Here is a 17,514-nt window from a genome sequence, read left to right on the forward strand (position 1 = left end):
GTTTTAATTTGCATTTCTCTGATAATTAGCGATGTGGAGCATCTTTTCATGTGTCTGTTGGCCATCTGTATTTCTTTTTTGGAGAACCGTCTGCTCAGTTCCTTTGCCCATTTTTTAATTGGGTTATTTGTTTTTTGTTTGTTGAGGCGTGTGAGCTCTTTATATATTCTGGACGTCAAGCCTTTATCGGATGTGTCATTTTCAAAGATATTCTCCCATACTGTAGGGTTTCTTTTTGTTCTATTGATGGTGTCTTTTGCTGTACAGAAGCTTTTCAGCTTAATATAGTCCCACTTGTTCATTTTTGCTGTTGTTTTCCTTGCCCGGGGAGATATGTTCAAGAAGAGGTCACTCATGTTTATGTCTAAGAGGTTTGTGCCTATGTTTTCTTCCAAGAGTTTAATGGTTTCATGACTTACATTCAGGTCTTTGATCCATTTTGAGTTTACTTTTGTATATGGGGTTAGACGATGGTCCAGTTTCATTCTCCTACATGTAGCTGTCCAGTTTTGCCAGCACCATCTGTTGAAGAGACTGTCATTTCGCCATTGTATGTCCATGGCTCCTTTATCAAATATTAATTGACCATATATGTCTGAGTTAATGTCTGGATTGTCTAGTCTGTTCCATTGGTCTGTGGCTCTGTTCTTGTGCCAGTACCAAATTGTCTTGATTACTATGGCTTTATAATAGAGCTTGAAGTTGGGGAGTGAGATCCCCCCTACTTTATTCTTCTTTCTCAGGATTGCTTTGGCTATTCGGGGTCTTTGGTGGTTCCATATGAATTTTTGAATTATTTGATCCAGTTCATTGAAGAATGTTGCTGGTAGTTTCATAGGGATTGCATCAAATCTGTATATTGCTTTGGGCAGGATGGCCATTTTGACGATATTAATTCTTCCTAGCCATGAGCATGGGATGCGTTTCCATCTGTTAGTGTCCCCTTTAATTTCTTTTAAGAGTGACTTGTAGTTTTCAGAATATAAGTCTTTCACTTCTTTGGTTAGGTTTATTCCTAGGTATTTTATTTTTTTTGATGCAATTGTGAATGGTGTTGTTTTCCTGATTTCTCTTTCTGTTGGTTCATTGTTGGTATATAGGAAAGCCACAGATTTATGTGTTTTGATTTTGTATCCTGCAACTTTGCTGTATTCTGATATCAGTTCTGGTAGTTCTGGGGTGGAGTCTTTAGGGTTTTTTATGTACAGTATCATGTCATCTGCAAATAGTGACAGTTTGACTTCTTCTTTGCCAATCTGGTTTCCTTGTATTTTTTTGTTTTGTCTGATTGCCGTGGCTAGGACCTCTAGTACAATGTTAAATAACAGTGGGGAGAGTGGGCATCCCTGTCTAGTTCCCGATCTCAGCGGAAATGCTTTCAGCTTCTCGCTATTCAATATAATGTTGGCTGTGGGTTTTTCATAGATGGCCTTTATTATGTTGAGGTACTTGCCCTCTATTCCCATTTTGCTGAGAGTTTTTATCATGAATGGATGTTGAACTTTGTCAAATGCTTTTTCAGCATCTATGGAGATGATCATGTGGTTTTTGTCTTTCTTTTTGTTGATGTGGTGGATGATATTGATGGACTTTCGAATGTTGTGCCATCCTTGCATCCCTGGGATGAATCCCACTTGGTCATGGTGTACGATGGTTTTGATGTATTTTTGAATTCGGTTTGCTAAAATTTTGTTGAGTATTTTTGCGTCTACGTTCATCAGGGATATTGGTCTATAGTTTTCTTTTTTGGTGGTGTCTTTGCCTGGTTTTGGTATTAGGGTGATGTTAGCTTCATAGAATGAGTTTGGGAGTATCCCCTCCTCTTCTATTTCTTGGAAAACTTTAAGGAGAATGGGTATTATGTCTTCCCTGTATGTCTGATAAAATTCCGAGGTAAATCCATCTGGCCCGGGGGTTTTGTTCTTTGGTAGTTTTTTGATTACCGCTTCAATTTCGTTGCTGGTAATTGGTCTGTTTAGATTTTCTGTTTCTTTTTGGGTCAGTCTTGGAAGGTTGTATTTTTCTAGGAAGTTGTCCATTTCTCCTAGGTTTCCCAGCTTGTTAGCATATAGGTTTTCATAGTATTCTCTAATAATTCTTTGTATTTCTGTGGGGTCCGTCGTGATTTTTCCTTTCTCGTTTCTGATACTGTTGATTTGTGTTGACTCTCTTTTCTTCTTAATAAGTCTGGCTAGAGGCTTATCTATTTTGTTTATTTTCTCAAAGAAACAGCTCTTGGTTTCATTGATTTTTGCTATTGTTTTATTCTTCTCAATTTTATTTATTTCTTCTCTGATCTTTATTATGTCCCTCCTTCTGCTGACCTTAGGCCTCATCTGTTCTTCTTTTTCCAATTTCGATAATTGTGACATTCGATCATTCATTTGGGATTGTTCTTCCTTTTTTAAATATGCTTGGATTGCTATATACTTTCCTCTTAAGACTGCTTTTGCTGCGTCCCACAGAAGTTGGGGCTTAGTGTTGTTATTGTCATTTGTTTCCATATATTGCTGGATCTCCATTTTGATTTGGTCATTGATCCATTGATTATTTAGGAGTGTGTTGTTAAGCCTCCATGTGTTTGTGATCCTCTTTGCTTTATTTGTACAGTTTATTTCTAGTTTTATGGAGCATATGCTTTTATATGACCATTTATTTTTAGTGCTTTGGGTACTTACAGTTGTACAACCTTGAGCAAGTTACTTAATTTCTCTCAATCTCCTTTCCCCTCTGTTGAGTGATACTTTAGATAAAGCATAGGTGTTTTACACACAGCATGTACCCAGTAAATGTTCTTTTTGCTTCTCACTCTTGTGTCTTTAATAGTTTTCTTTTTTCTTGGTTGTTGCTTTATTAATCTCGTAGGAATAAATAGATGACTATTTCCATCAATGTTTGATTTTTACAGTATGGTAAGTTCTTAAAAAAATAGTAACATTTACCATGTAAAAGTAAGCTTTCGTATGTAAATCTATGTTGTGACAGCCTGAGGAAAGAAATTGGGAAGGGGTTTTGGTGGCACTTTTGACAGAAAGAATTGTTTTAAAGTTGTAGTTAAAAAATCATACAAAGTCTGCTCTTGGTTTCTAGTCAAAGACATTCATTTTGTGGCTTAAATGAAATACTGTTTTTCTGAATTATCTTTGTTCTTTATTTTTGAATAACGTTATATTTGTGTTTTATGAAAAAATGAACTTGAAGATATTGAAATGACAATACTAATCTAGAATTGGTTAAATGGAAAATCTTATTTTGGTAATTGGGAACTCCTATAGATATCCATGTGATTTGAAAAGTTTTATTAAAAAAAATGAAAGATAATCATTTAGAACTTACTTATAAGTACTTATGTGCCAGGCACTGGAATAAGCACTTTATGTGCATTTTGTCTTATGAAATAGGTAGTGATAGTATCCTTAATTTATGGATCAGAGAATTGATGCTCAGAGGTTAAGCAACTTGCCTAAAGCCAAAAGGTTTGTGATCTACTTGACTAAGAAATGGAGTTCTTAAATATTATATTTAAGATTTTCCTTTAACACTAGTGTAATTTTATCTGCCACATTAAATTGAACCAAGTTAGGATTATTTAAAGATAATTAGAATATTCATGGAAAATAAAGTTCCAATTCTGAGAACTGGAAATTTAAGTATAAGATATTTAAATTTGCTGTAGAGCTTCTGGAATTTTAATTATAATGTTTCATGCATTATGAAAACATGCTGAGTCAAGATTAAGTAAAACAAGATTTTGGTGGGGGTGTTTTTGTTTTTGTTTTTTAATTCTGTCATTCAAGTGTAATTTCTTTTTTTTATCTGGTGAATTACCCCTTTTAGCCAATTGTGGGAAAAACGTTTTGGTAGAACTGTTAAGATCTCGGGGATTTATACTTGTACTTAACTTGTACTTTTTGCTTTTTCATTTTTTTGGGGGGGAAAAGAAATATTCAAAAGTTTTATCTAATTGACTTGGTAATTTGTTAAACATCATGATTTCATGGTAAGTCTTTTTTAAAAATGTATTAGTCTAAGTATATTGATAACTTGGTAGTATATTTCATTTTCTAAAATGTATTTCAAAAGACAATACTTTTAACAGTGAAAGATTAATTTTTTGTAATATTGTAACTATAGTAGGATGAGATAGGGTTTCAGGTGTATCAAGTGCAGGCTGTGTTTTTAAAATACAGGTCGTTAATGATTTCTTTGTCCTCAGTGTCTTTGAAAGGAAATTGTTTGAGTTAGGATGAGGAAGAAGATTAATCTTCATAAATTGAGGCATCTGGTTAGTTGGAATTTTTTTGGTATACCCCTTTTTAACCGAATTATTAAGTATGGCTTTCTGCCTGGATAAATTTACCTAGATGTTACTTTTAGTCAAGTCATAGTTTGTTTTTTTCTTGTGCCTTTTCTTTTTTTGCCTGAATATATCCCACACAAGTATCTCTCTTGGTATTAAATCAAGGAGGTTGATTTCAGAAAAAAAATGGGGTCTGGTATTTTTGTATAGTGTTTATAAACCTTGTATTTTTTTGTTGGCATTTTTGAGTGCTCATGGTATGCTAAATAGCCTTGTGAATTCTGCATGCACACACAGACACTCATCTAATGGGCCTAAAAACTTTTTAGGGTAGGTGGTAATTATTGTTGTCAGCTGCTTAACAGATGAAGAAACTAAGGCACAGAGAAGTAAAATCACTTGCTTATAATTACATGATAGGAAGTGATAGAATCAGGATTTGAACTTGGACAGCCTACCTGAGAACTCATGTTCTTAACTACCAGGCTAACCTCTTCATAAAAATACAACAAATTTGTTATATTTAGACTTGGGGTAAATGAAGGAAATATGTGATTGGGAGAGGGAATTGTCATAATTGCTGGTTCTATACTGCGATAAAGGTTATCTGTGTTTACAATCCATATGAGGCTTTTACTTCATTAATTATAATTATTATAGCTATTATTAACAACAGCTAACATTTTTAGAGCACTTAAGTGCCAGTCATTTTACTAAATACTGTATGTGATTTATCTATCTTTTTTCTAATCTTCATAATGACCCTATGAGGTAAGTATTAATTTCCACATTTACACACGAAGAAACCGAGACTAAGAGATCTTATATAATACTTCAAGGTCTCATAGCTAGTTAAGTAGTAAAGATGGAAGCCCAGTCAGTCTTATTCCAGAGTCTGTATTCTTAATTTTTATGGCATACCCATTCTTACTGTAGCATGTTTAGATATGGCTCACTGAGCAGTGTGGAAAAAGTAAATCACTTCCAAGGAAAGATTATACAACCATTTATTTTTTCATTGCAATGAAATTCCGTTCTCTTTGTTTTCAGTGTAAGAAAGAAGAGCTGCTCATGTATCTATATATTTTTAGTTACTTAATTAAATTCTTAAACAGTAAAATTTGTGATCATGAAAAATGGGTATGGTAGTTGATATTTTAATTATTCGATAATCATTTATATTAGAATGTTCTGATAGCTAAATTTTTAAATAATTAGAATATGAAAGTAATACATATTAAAAAATTGAACATAATTTGGAATTACTTTAGGCTTCTACCTCAGACATGTTTATGAAACTTGATTTTCATTATATCATTGATGTAAGGAAATGCTAATCTGTAGCTATTTGTGTTTGGATGAATTCTTAGTTATGTGGTTCTTGGTTATTTTTGTAGTATATTTTTTGGGAAGTGGATTAATTGGAAGACTAATTTATGAGAAATAATACCTTAAATAATGGTTTACTCAGAAGAAAAGTCAGATATTTTTAATATTTATAAAGTTGAAATGGAATTTATGTAGTAGACTTGTGTCAATCTGTTTAAGGATTATGTAGTTCTAAATTTCTTAAAGTTGATTTTGTTTTATCTAAGTGTATTTGAGAATTAAGTGAATTCTTACTGCATTCCTTTTTCCATTTGGATACCAATAGGAATGTTTACACTGATTTTCATACTTTGGCTTGGAAATTAGGTGAGACTTGAAAAGTAGTTTCAATTGGAGTTGAAGTGCAAAAGTCATCCAGTAATGATTTACTTTTATTCTTGGCTATCGTTTATTTTTAAGGTATGTAAAATTTCACTGATTTTTTAAATATATTTTTATAGTTGCATGTAGTCTTTATTTTTTCCTTCTAGTATTATTTTGAATTGATTTAGAAAGAGCCCCAAGAACTGACATGGTTATACACTTACACAGTAGTATTCAAATATATATGAATACTATAAACTCTATAAATATATTGTATACTAAAACTCGCTTCTTAGAATACCTTTAAAATTGTAGCACCATAGAGTTCTAATCTTGTTTTGTTACTCATAGTCTGCAGTGCATAAGTTTTCTACTGAAATGTATGTCATAGTTTGATGATCATTTACACATAATTTTCTCTCTTTTTATTACAATGCTTCCCAGCAAGGACAAGTTTGGAAGGTTTGCAAAGCTTTGCACCTTCCCTCTGCCCGCTTGCCCACTTTCAGATCAGTTTCATGTTTCATAACTTCTCTTTCTGCAATTCACAACATAGCTATAGTAAGCAATGATAAAACGTCAAATTGCAATACTTTATTTCCTCATACATAATAGAGAAAACTTTTCAAAGGACACATCATCCTTTCTAAAATTAATAAAAAGTTAAATAGGAATGTTAAAATTTTAGTAATTCCCTAAGAAATAACATCTCACAAATGAGTTAAATGTCACATAATGAAAGTGAACAGAACTGAAGATTGTATTCTGTACTGCTAGTAGTTCAGATAAAAAGTTCTTTATAGTAGTATTATCTTACATTTGTATAATGCTTTACAGTTTGCTACAGAGAGTGCTGTACTGCTGATGTCAAAATGTAAACATTTCCATTTGTTCTGTGCTTATGAGATATAGAACAGATGTAGATTTATTGTTTGAAGTGCTGCTGGTATGATGGAAAACACTGTTGTTGTAACTCAAAATATTCAGAACAGAAACACACTTTAGTATTATAAAGACAATTTTTAGCAGCTTCCAGTTCTTTTGAACTAGCCTCTTGTATTATAAAATGTTTAAAGTGAACGAGGAAAACATTTTGGAAAAGACATTTAAACATAAACTTTTATATTACAAACATTTCCAGTACCCTACTGAATATTTAATTTTGTAATATTTTATTAGCTTCAGATGAATACAATCCTACCTCAAACCAAGAATTTTTTTTCTTTTAGGTTTGAGCTTTTTTCTTCACTGCTGTTCTGCGTTAACTGCTTTGAAACTTTCCGTGCATTTTTTTTTCAGTAGAAGAACATCTCTGTACTGTCTCCCATTGCATATTTCAGCTGTGACAATCCCTGCACTTTGCCTATTCATTTTATCACCTGCTCACCAAAAACAATAAATACCTTTCTAATTTCTGTTTACAGATTTGCTATTACTTCTTAGTTTTAGGAGAAGGGTGCATTTCACTCTTTTTTATTACTATTGTTTTATAGGCATGTGGAGACCCCAAGGCAAAACCATCCTACCTTATTGACAAAAACTGGAATGTGCTGTGAAGTTCATAGTCAGAAAGTTCCCTGCTGTAGAAACCCGCAACAACAATGTAAGTCATTTAAATTTTTGTGTTACTTATTTTAGCCATCTGTAAGGAAAGTAATGGTTAGTATAATTCTTGAAATAGCTCTTGTTTTTCTATATTTTGACATGTAGATTACACACATTGATTAAGGGCTTTTACAGACAATATGCTTATCTCTGAAACTAGAAAAAGTGACTGCTACATTGCCATTTGATTGTGGAAAACACAAGATCTTAATTTCTTATACACTTACTTTCTTTCAAGTTGCAACAGACAGGAAGGCAATAGATACGTATATATTCCAAATATTTATATGACTACTTGGAGAGTTTTTTCTTATACACTTAGGTTCAGAATCTTCTTGATGTGTTTGCATATTTTTTGGTGGTTCTTTATAATAACTTATGTGAATAATTTTAGAAAATTAGTCTCATGTTATTATCTTTGCTATCCCTTTTTCTTTATGTACAAACTCAGTCTAGAACTTTCCTACTACATATGGTCTCGCTAGCTTTAAGAAATTCTGTTTTGAAAGTGTTGTGTCTCTTTTTGGTTCCCTCAAATAGTGCATATTCACGAAAGAGTTGTGTTTAACCTGTTGATACTACTTTCTCTTAAAAATACTATAATGTAGAGTGAAAGTACCAGTCGGAATTAATAAAGTCTGGTAAAGTGCTTTCTGAAGAATGTTTTTTTAAGTAATTTTTGAGTACAGATTAAGAGAGGTCTTTCTTTGTTTCATAGAAGATTGTGTTTTGTAACTAGTATGTGAGGTAACACAATTAGTCCCTGGTTACCAATGGGTGATTCAAAGCACATACTTTTTAAGAACACTGTTTGGCTAACACTTTTGTAGTTACTGACATTGATTAGTTAACTTGTCTGAGAGATTATATACTCACTATGAAGGAAAGAGATTTTATAATGAAAATCTAACATTTAATTTCATACACATTTCTCATTTTCATGGATTGTACAATTTCTGTGATATGAATGCTTCAGAGAATCTTTGAAGTTTAATTTATAATTGTGTGTCTGTATAAATTTTCATGTAAGAACAAACAAAGTTCCTGAAAATGAGGTGGTTTCTTATTAGCAGATAAGATTACATGTATATTCACTATTTCATAACAGTAACATTTTTTTGTTAGTAAATTATTAAGAATCTTAGCTCTTCTTGATTTGCTGGGCAAACTTTATTGTAATGCTATTGTTTTTGTTTTTCAATAGTTCTCAACTTCTGTAGCACAGAATTGATTGTTAATAAGAACTTTATTGAGATACAGTTCATATGTATACAATTCACCTATTTGAAGTGTACAATTCGGTGTTTTTTAGTATATCTGCAGAACTGTGCATACACTACCACAGTCAATTTTAGAACATTTTCATCACCCCAAAAAGAAAACCCTGGACCTATCAGCAGTTTCTCCTACCCACCCCCAGTCAGCAAACACTCATCTACTTTCTATCTGTATGCTTACTCTGGAGATTTCACATAAATAGGATCATGTGACATGTGGCCTTTTGAGACTGCTTTCTTACACTTAGCATTATATTTTCAAGGTTTATCCAAGTTGTAGCATGTATTAGTACTTAATTTCTTTTTATTGCCAAAAAATACTCCATTGTGTACATATTTCACATTGTATTTATCCATCATCAGTTGATGAACAACATTTCAGTTGTTTCTACTTTTTTGACTATTATTGATACTGCTATGAACATTGTGTAAAAGTTGTGTGAACATGTGTTTTTATTTCTCTTGGATATATATACCTAGTAGTAGAATTGTTGGGTCATATGGTAATTCTGTTTAACCTATAAAAAAGTCAGTGTACAATGTTGTTGAACGTTATATGAGTACTTGTAGGATTTACTCTGTTTTGTTTGCAAAGTCTGAATTTTGTCAGATGGACTTTACAACTACACAGTGTAATGCTATTCTGTTGTTTTTTACTTACTGAAGTACCATGTACCTGGATAACTGAAGTTGTGATCTCATTTTTGATCTGGGCCTGCTAAAATCCTTGTGACAAGTTCCTAGCCAGCTTGGGTTAAGAAATGAGAAATGAATTCAGTTTTATTATTAGTTTTTAATTCCATAAAAGTAGTTAGAGGAGGGTTAAGGACTGGGAATGACAGTAGCATCTGAGCCTGTGGATTTCTGGTCACTATGTGCACTGAAGAAATGGTATTGATATCGCACGTTTTTTATCCTCCTTTATCCTGGGCTTTGGGTCGTTGTATAAATATGTGTCACAGAGCTTACTTTATCTCAGGGGTCAGGGAGGATTACTGCTCAGCACTATTTCTGTTTTCATTCATGTCATTCATGTAAGTACCACTTGTCCCCAGTTTCAGAAAAGGAAGTCATAAAAAGAATTGGTTCAGTGAAAAATTCAGCAAAATTTTTTTTGATCTTCTTAAAGGCTAACATTATTTTGCAGCCAAAATCTTAACTGATTCTTTGCTTGATACGCTGCATTCCTGCTGCCGTGCTTTTAAATCCCAGTAAAAGCTGTGAGCACGTAGATACCTGGTTTACGATAAAGGAGGGCTTTGCCAACAGCAGCATTGTTGCCTAACATGGCTTCAACCATGAGGATGTTGAATTCTGTTGAGTCACTGTACTGTCTTGATCAGACCCTTTTTTTTTTTTTTAACCAGTTGTAAACTTTTATACCTCCACTCACCCTACCCCTAGTTCTGGATTTAGGGAAACTTTTAATTTTTATTTTTGGGTAACCAAGACTTTCTTCTTTTGTGGGCAAATATGTTGAACTAAATGCACATATTCTTCAAAGCAGGCTGATTAAGTAAAATTCAAATGAATAAAAACTATACCAGTTTTGTAATTATAGCCACTTACTGAGTATCTTGTATGTGCCAGACTATGTATTTTAATAGAATTACTAAGTTTTCTTACTTAATTTTAGATTAAGGAAAGCATTTCTTAGGTAATTATCTCATTGTCTAATTTATATAACATGATACCTCCTGTTGTTTTGAAAATATGACTATATGACTGTCAAATGGGTTTATAGTTTGTTTTCCAGATGTTTCTCATGAATAAATAGAGGGAATTGTGCTTCTTGGATAAAGAATATTCCTTATTTTGGATAAAGATCTTGGATAAAGAAAATTCCTTATTTTATTAACAGGTAAAAATTGTTTTGCCCAAGAAATTCTAAAAGGCATTTTAAAGCAGATGTTTAGCTGTATGTTAAAACTTGATGAAATTTTTCTCTAAAATGTTTTAGACTTAATTTTTCCTCCTTTGTTCCTCCTGTGGTATTTATATCTAAAAGCTACTTTGTGTTTTTTCAAAACACTGAAAGTATCTAGCTCAAAAGTGTCATTATGTAATTTGCATGTTATACATTTTAGTATAACATTTTGGATTTGATTCCCAAATTAATGGGAAAATGATATAAATTACTGTCCTTTATTTATTAAATTTGATCTTGACTCCGTAAGAATGAAGACATTGTTAGTGAGTAGAGTGCCATGAGATTAATACATGGATTCTGGACTGAGATACAGGCCATTATTGAAATCTCTTGAAAAATTAAATTTTCAAACTTGGAGGTATATTTTGTGCTATAGTTATTACTTATCCCCTCTCTCAAGGAACACAGTATTATAAGATACTATATAATGTCATATTTTTAAATTAGCACCCAAGAAAAGGCAAAATAAAGCAATTTTCAGAGTGTCATAATTGCCAGTAAAGTTGGTTCAGATACAGCATTAAAGTCTGTTTTTAAACACCATTTTATCCTTAGTGTGTGGTATATAAGACACAGAATATGTATTTGATGAGTTAATGAACCTAATTAGTATGCTTTAACTTAGCTAGCCTTCATTTATTCGAACATTATCATAGTTTTATGTCAGGCCCAAAATTTACCAACACTATTTTATAAAACTTCATTATGTTATTAATAAAAAAACCCACAAAACTCTGTGCTTTTTGGTAGAGCTACACAAATACATCTCCTTAATTATATTACTGAAAGTAACCTGAAAAAAAAAAAAAGTGTCAGCTTCTTAAAAGCATAAATGTATTTTGGGGGTGGGGTGGCAGTTTTGGGGAATGGGTGTGGAGAGGCCCTTGACACATGCACTGTGGTTTAGTTAGGAGTTAGAAGGAAGGGAAACTTTCTCGTTCCTGGTTAATCTCCAAGAGGGCATTCCTTGCCTTGTCAGGCTTCCATTATGATGTGATAGTTTACTGGTTAAGAGGTATGGAGTTTGGAGTCAATAAATCAAAATTTGAGTTTTGGTTCTTTCCACTTACTAGCTGAATGATTTGGGGCAAATCATATCGCGTCTTAAGGCCTCATTGTTCTTACCTCTAAAATGGTGATAACACCAATCTTAAGAAGCAGTTTAATATTTCCTAAAGCATTTAGCAGATATTTATGGCAAATTGCTTTTGAAAGATGGAAGCCGTTATTTATATTACCTCTCTGACTTTTGGTCTGCTTCACTGGCTTTCCTTCTAGCTACTCCATAAATGTGGATATTTCTAAGTGACCCTGTTTTTTTCCATATATATATAAAAACATGTACTCCATGGCTTCAGCTAAGTAATAGGCTATTATCTTTTGTGTTCTAGATCTAACTTACAACTACCTTTTGGACAGGTTCACAAACTAAACAGCCAAATTGTGTCAAATATTGAACAGGATTACCCTCCATTTTGTTTATTTTCTGTGTTCTCTTCCTTGAGCCATCACCATTTTCTTGGTTACCTAAACTAGAACCTTTGGAAACCCCATTGACTTGTATAAAATGTCAAAGTGGTCATTTAGGGCTTGTTAGTTTAATGCTATAATGTCTTTTGCATTTGTTCCCTTCAGGTCTGTATCTCTTATTGGGTCAAATGCCATGATAATCCAGACTGCTTTTCATGATGCCCAATTCCTCCTCCTGTTGTCCCCCTACCCCCACCCCTTCCTCTCTACAGCTTCTACTAGGGGTGGCAGAACAAAGCAAAACTAATTTATTACCTATGGTAACTCACATTTCTGTTTTCCTGGAGCATGCACTCATCTTTGAATCCCTGTTGATTAGGAAGTAGGCTCGAACTACTTTGTCTTGAAAAGGAATCATATAGTAAAATGTAACAGAGTTTTGAGACGTACTTTGTTGTGAGTAAATATCTCTATTTGTAGACCCTAATGGAAACTTAAATAAATAATTGATTTTGACCAAGTAAACTTTGCCAAGATTAAAGAATTTTAATACAGTGAGAACTAAAATGTCAATGTTCTTTTAAACAGATACCATCAGTATTTAGTTAATATACCTTCCACATGTAACAGTCTTTAATTCTAGCTTGAATGAATAGAATAAATAAAAGAATGAACCCCTCATTAGAAAATACAAGTAAGCTTTGCTTTTTTGATATATTTGATAAGCATTTGAAATAGGTTAAATGCTGGCAGAGATTTACTTCAGCACTGATGACCTACCTAAACTGGTTCAAATTTTCTTTTATTTTTAATTTTTACCAAGATAGTACAAATACATGGTAATGAATCAAGCTGTCCAGAAGAATTTAGGATGAAAAGCAAATATATATCTTAAGGGATTCTTTCCCATCCAAATCGTACTACTCAGAGGAAATTTCTATTTTTCATACGTCTACTAGAGGTTACTTCCAGAACTATAAGGAATATGCTTATTCCTTTTTATATTCATTTACCAACTTTAGATAATGTCTATTAATTCTTTGCTACAAAATTTGAGAATTTAGCTCATTAAATTTCCTACCCCTTTCTTAGCCTTTCCCTTCTTCCTTATGTTGGAATTTTTTTGTTAATATATTTGAATGTTTGGTTACTTCCTTTTTAAACTTTAAATAATACAGTTCTCTATTTTTACACCCTCACCCTTGGTCGTTTGTACTCTTATGTTGTCAAATTATTACTGCTTTCTTTTGGTTCTGTAATCATAAATCAGTCTGAGATTGAATTATATGCTGACTCTGAAAATGAAAAATATTAAAGACCTGAATGCTTGGTTTGGGTTGCTTCACTCCATTGTCACACTTTGGACTTTATAAGTTTGTTTATTTTTATTTATATATACATAAAATATTAAGGTGAAGTAGGTCATTTCTTCCAGAATTACTTTACAGTTATATTTGTAGGTATATCATTGCTTTCTGAAATTACAGTTATGTACCTTTATAGAATTCTTAAATTTATCTAATCTGATAATCACACCATTTTTGTATAAACCCTCCTTGTTTTTTTTCTGAAGTCCACTATCCTATAACTCTGTGTCTTCTAACTCCCCTGTGGACAGTTTGCATAAGCCTGTTGCATAGCATTCATCCTGAGACCATCTCTCTCTCTGTTGTCCTAAGTGTAATGGTTTTCAACTGGGCTTTCACACTGAGTCTTTATACAGTTTGGAAATAACCTGAAATTGCTTATAGAGTTTGTGTATGAATGTATTTTTCAGTTTTTGTCTTATTCTCAAGGGTAGTTCCTATGATCCCAGATATTTAAATAATACATAATAATTAGTAATAAATAATAATGTTTATAATAAGATCATCTTGTGAATCACTGTATATTCTAATCATACTAAACTATAATCATAACCTCTTCAGCTCAAGGGTGCTTCGTGTCTTCCTGGAAATGAGACTGCCAATGAACATTAAACTGGGGTTTCGTAGCATAGTCCACAAAGATGCATTCCCAGCATTTGCAGTCATCTTTCCATTTTCTTCAAATTTCTACTGTTATATCTTACCTTTAGTGATAGTTTTCAGCTATCCTTCAAACATTTGTTTAGACAGCCCTTTGGCTGCAATGGTGATTATGATGCCCTTCATAATAGCAAAGGATGTTACCAATATCTAATCACCTGTTGATCCTTAATTTGTGTTTTCTTGGTCATTCTTTGAAGAGTCCTTTAGTCACTTTTAATCTGGTACCCTTTGAATACCTTTAGCATGGTATCTCATTATTATTTTTCATGGCAGGTCTAGTCTTAACCTTTTGCCAGATCAAGATTATTTGCCAAGGTCTAAAATAAAAGACAACAAAAGAAACTATAGTGGAGTAAATAACAGATGTTGTAAAATACTTTCCTTTGTTTTTCTTCTTAGCAGCCATCTTGGCTAAAAATATTTTAAATGTGTATACCAATGGACTTTGGCCAAGAAACATATAGAACAGTATGCTGGATTAGTCCTCACTGTCTAGTGTAGGATAGAATATGGGACATGAGGAAGTATATTTCATTGCTTTATTTTTTGAGGAGTATTTTCTTTTGGAAGAGTATGTGTACACTTGCATGTCACAAATGGCCATGCTTTTCCTTGCCTCTGTACCTTTATTTATACTGTATTTACTATCCAGAACAATCCTTCCCTCCCATATTTTATGAGACTAACTTTTACTTGTCTTGCAGGTCTTATCCTTATATGTAACTATTTCAGAGAAGCTTTCTTCAGCCCTTTCAAATTAAGTGCTGCATGCATGTGTTTCCATATTCCCCTCCAGTTATCATTCATTTATTTATTTACAACGTTTATTGAGTGCCTTCTATGAGCTAAATCCTGTTCTGGGCGAGGGGATCCAGCAGTGAATAAACAATTCGAGTCACTGCTCTTGTAGAGTTTTCATTCTACTGGACAGAGATAAACCAAAAAAAGAATAGGAACATAGTACCAGGTAGCGATAAGTTCTAAGAGGATAAACAAAGAAGGGTAAATGAATAATTGTGATAGTGGGGGGATGCTAATTTACTTAAGGTGACCAGGGAAGGCCTTATTCTGAGGAGAAAACATTAGGGAAGAGATTTGATGATAGGAGGGAAATTGTGAGTTGAGGGAGGAGCTGTCTGTGCTGAGGGAGCATCAGCTGCAAAGGCAAGGTGGGAGCATGCCTGGCATGTTCAGGGGACAGGAGGTAGGCCATTACGGGTAGAACAAAGTGATTGGGGGTTGGGGAGAGAGAGTGGTAGGAGATGAGAACAGTGATGATTGTAAGGGGTAGGCATATCACATAGGGCTTTTTAGGGCAGAGTAAGGACTGGCTGATCACCCTGAGTGTGTTGAGATGTCTTTAGGAAGTAGCAGGGGAATGAAGTGATATACCTATGATCATTATGGCTTCTGAGTTGGAAATAGTCTGCAAGGCAAACTAGGGAATTTGTAGTCATTGAGGTGAGTACTGATAGTACCTTGGATGGGCTGGTAGAGGTGAGAAATGTTCAGATCTGAGCACGTATTTTGAGAGAGAGTCTACAGTATTTGCTGATGCATTGGTTATGGGGTGAGACAATGAAAAATAAAGCCCCAAGGTTTTTAGTTTGAACAGATAATCAAGATTTACTGGGGTGAGGATGCAAGAGGAACAGGTTTGGGGTGGGATATAAAAGGGATAATATTCAACAGCTTGGTATTTGATGCATTAAGTTTGAGAGACCTACTTAAAAATCTGAGTGGAGATGTTGAGTAGTCAATTGTATATATGTCTAGAACTCAGGCTAGCATTAAGCTGAGAACCAAGTTGAAGAGGAACTATTGGGTGTTGCAAGAGAGAGGAGTGGAATAATCATTGAGAAGAGTGGGAGAGTGAATTGACAATGAAAATGGAGTAATGTTACTACTCAGTTATGGTTAATGATCATGAATTCAAATTGAGATTGAGTGAGCATGGGTATATGCTTTCTTCCATTGTGGGCATTTTCAAGTAGTTATGATAGAGAGAGGGACAAGGGAGTAATGATGGACCATTTAATTTTAAGATGGATAAAAAAGGAAATAGGCCATAGTAGAGTGAGTGACAGTAAAAAGATGGCAGGGTGAGTAGATAGGAGGTCCCTCTGGGTTCAAAGAATTGATGAGGGAATAGTGTATTGAGAGTATTAGAGGTGTTAAGTGGGAATTTTTCTCCTGTTGATGCCGCTTTACCTGTCTCCAAATCTCCAAAGAATAGCAGATGTCCAAAAAGGCCAGAAGGAAGCTAAGACAGCTTAAGTATAAACTTTATCCTTGTTTACAGGTCTGCCTTTTGAGGAAATTTAACAAAAGCTGCCACACTCTGTCAATATGTAATGATGTGACAAAAATCCCTGGGTGCCTGCCCTCTCAGTTCTAGGCCCTCCTCTAACTTCCCCCATCTACCTCATACTTTTTCATACTTTGTGTGTGTATTTTAAACCTCTTTCATGTTATTACCAGTTGGGGAGAGGCTTTGCCTTGAAGGGCATGTGGGAAATTAAGTATTGTAGTTTTTTGTGATCTTTGAACCTGGCACCTAGAAGTTAGTTGTGGTGTAACCAGGTTCTAAAACTGGATATTTACCTTAAAAAAAAGAGTTATGTGAATATCTACATGTACATTCCTTCCTAGACTGCTCACTTTGGGGTTAGGGTTATAGATTTACTCCCAGCTCCCTCTGCAATGCCTGATGATATCAGGACAGCAAGATAATTGGTTAGATATTTGTTGACTAAGTGAATAATGTATTACTAGAGTAAGTCCTCACTTATCTACAGGTCACTTTTCATATCACTGCCTGTGAACCACATTTGAAAACTAGAAAGGAAGCAATTTCACTCTATCCGTAATAGCTATCCATAATAGCTTAAACCAGTAAACAGTTCAAATTCCCATCAACTGATGAGTAAATAGTGCTATATCCATTTAATGGAATTCTATTCAGCAATTAAAAAAAACAAAATACTGATAAATGTTACAGCATGGATGAACTTCCAAAAACTTTGGGCTAGTGAAAGAAGCCAGATGGAAACAGCTACATATCGTGTAATTCCATTTTATAGAAAATGTCTAGAAAAAGAAAATTTATTGAGATAGAGAGCAGATCTGTAGTTGCTTAGGGCTGGAATTGAGTCAATTAACTGTAAATAGGCCCAAGGGAACAGTTGGTGATGATCAAAATGTTCTAAA

At 33.7% G+C, this 17,514-nt stretch overlaps 1 protein-coding gene across 1 annotated transcript in view; it reads left to right on the plus strand.

The window, feature by feature from the left end:
- The window catches only part of LOC118933468 (nck-associated protein 1-like), a 368,769-nt gene that overhangs the window by 16,356 nt on the left and 334,899 nt on the right, over nt 1-17,514 (plus strand). The window contains exon 2 of the mRNA XM_057503820.1: nt 7,486-7,595. The gene's annotated coding sequence lies outside the window, so the exon portion shown is untranslated. The remainder of the gene's footprint in view (nt 1-7,485; nt 7,596-17,514) is intronic.

Source organism: Manis pentadactyla, chromosome 6 (assembly GCF_030020395.1).
Source record: "Manis pentadactyla isolate mManPen7 chromosome 6, mManPen7.hap1, whole genome shotgun sequence".
NCBI classification, from domain to species: Eukaryota; Metazoa; Chordata; class Mammalia; order Pholidota; family Manidae; genus Manis; species Manis pentadactyla.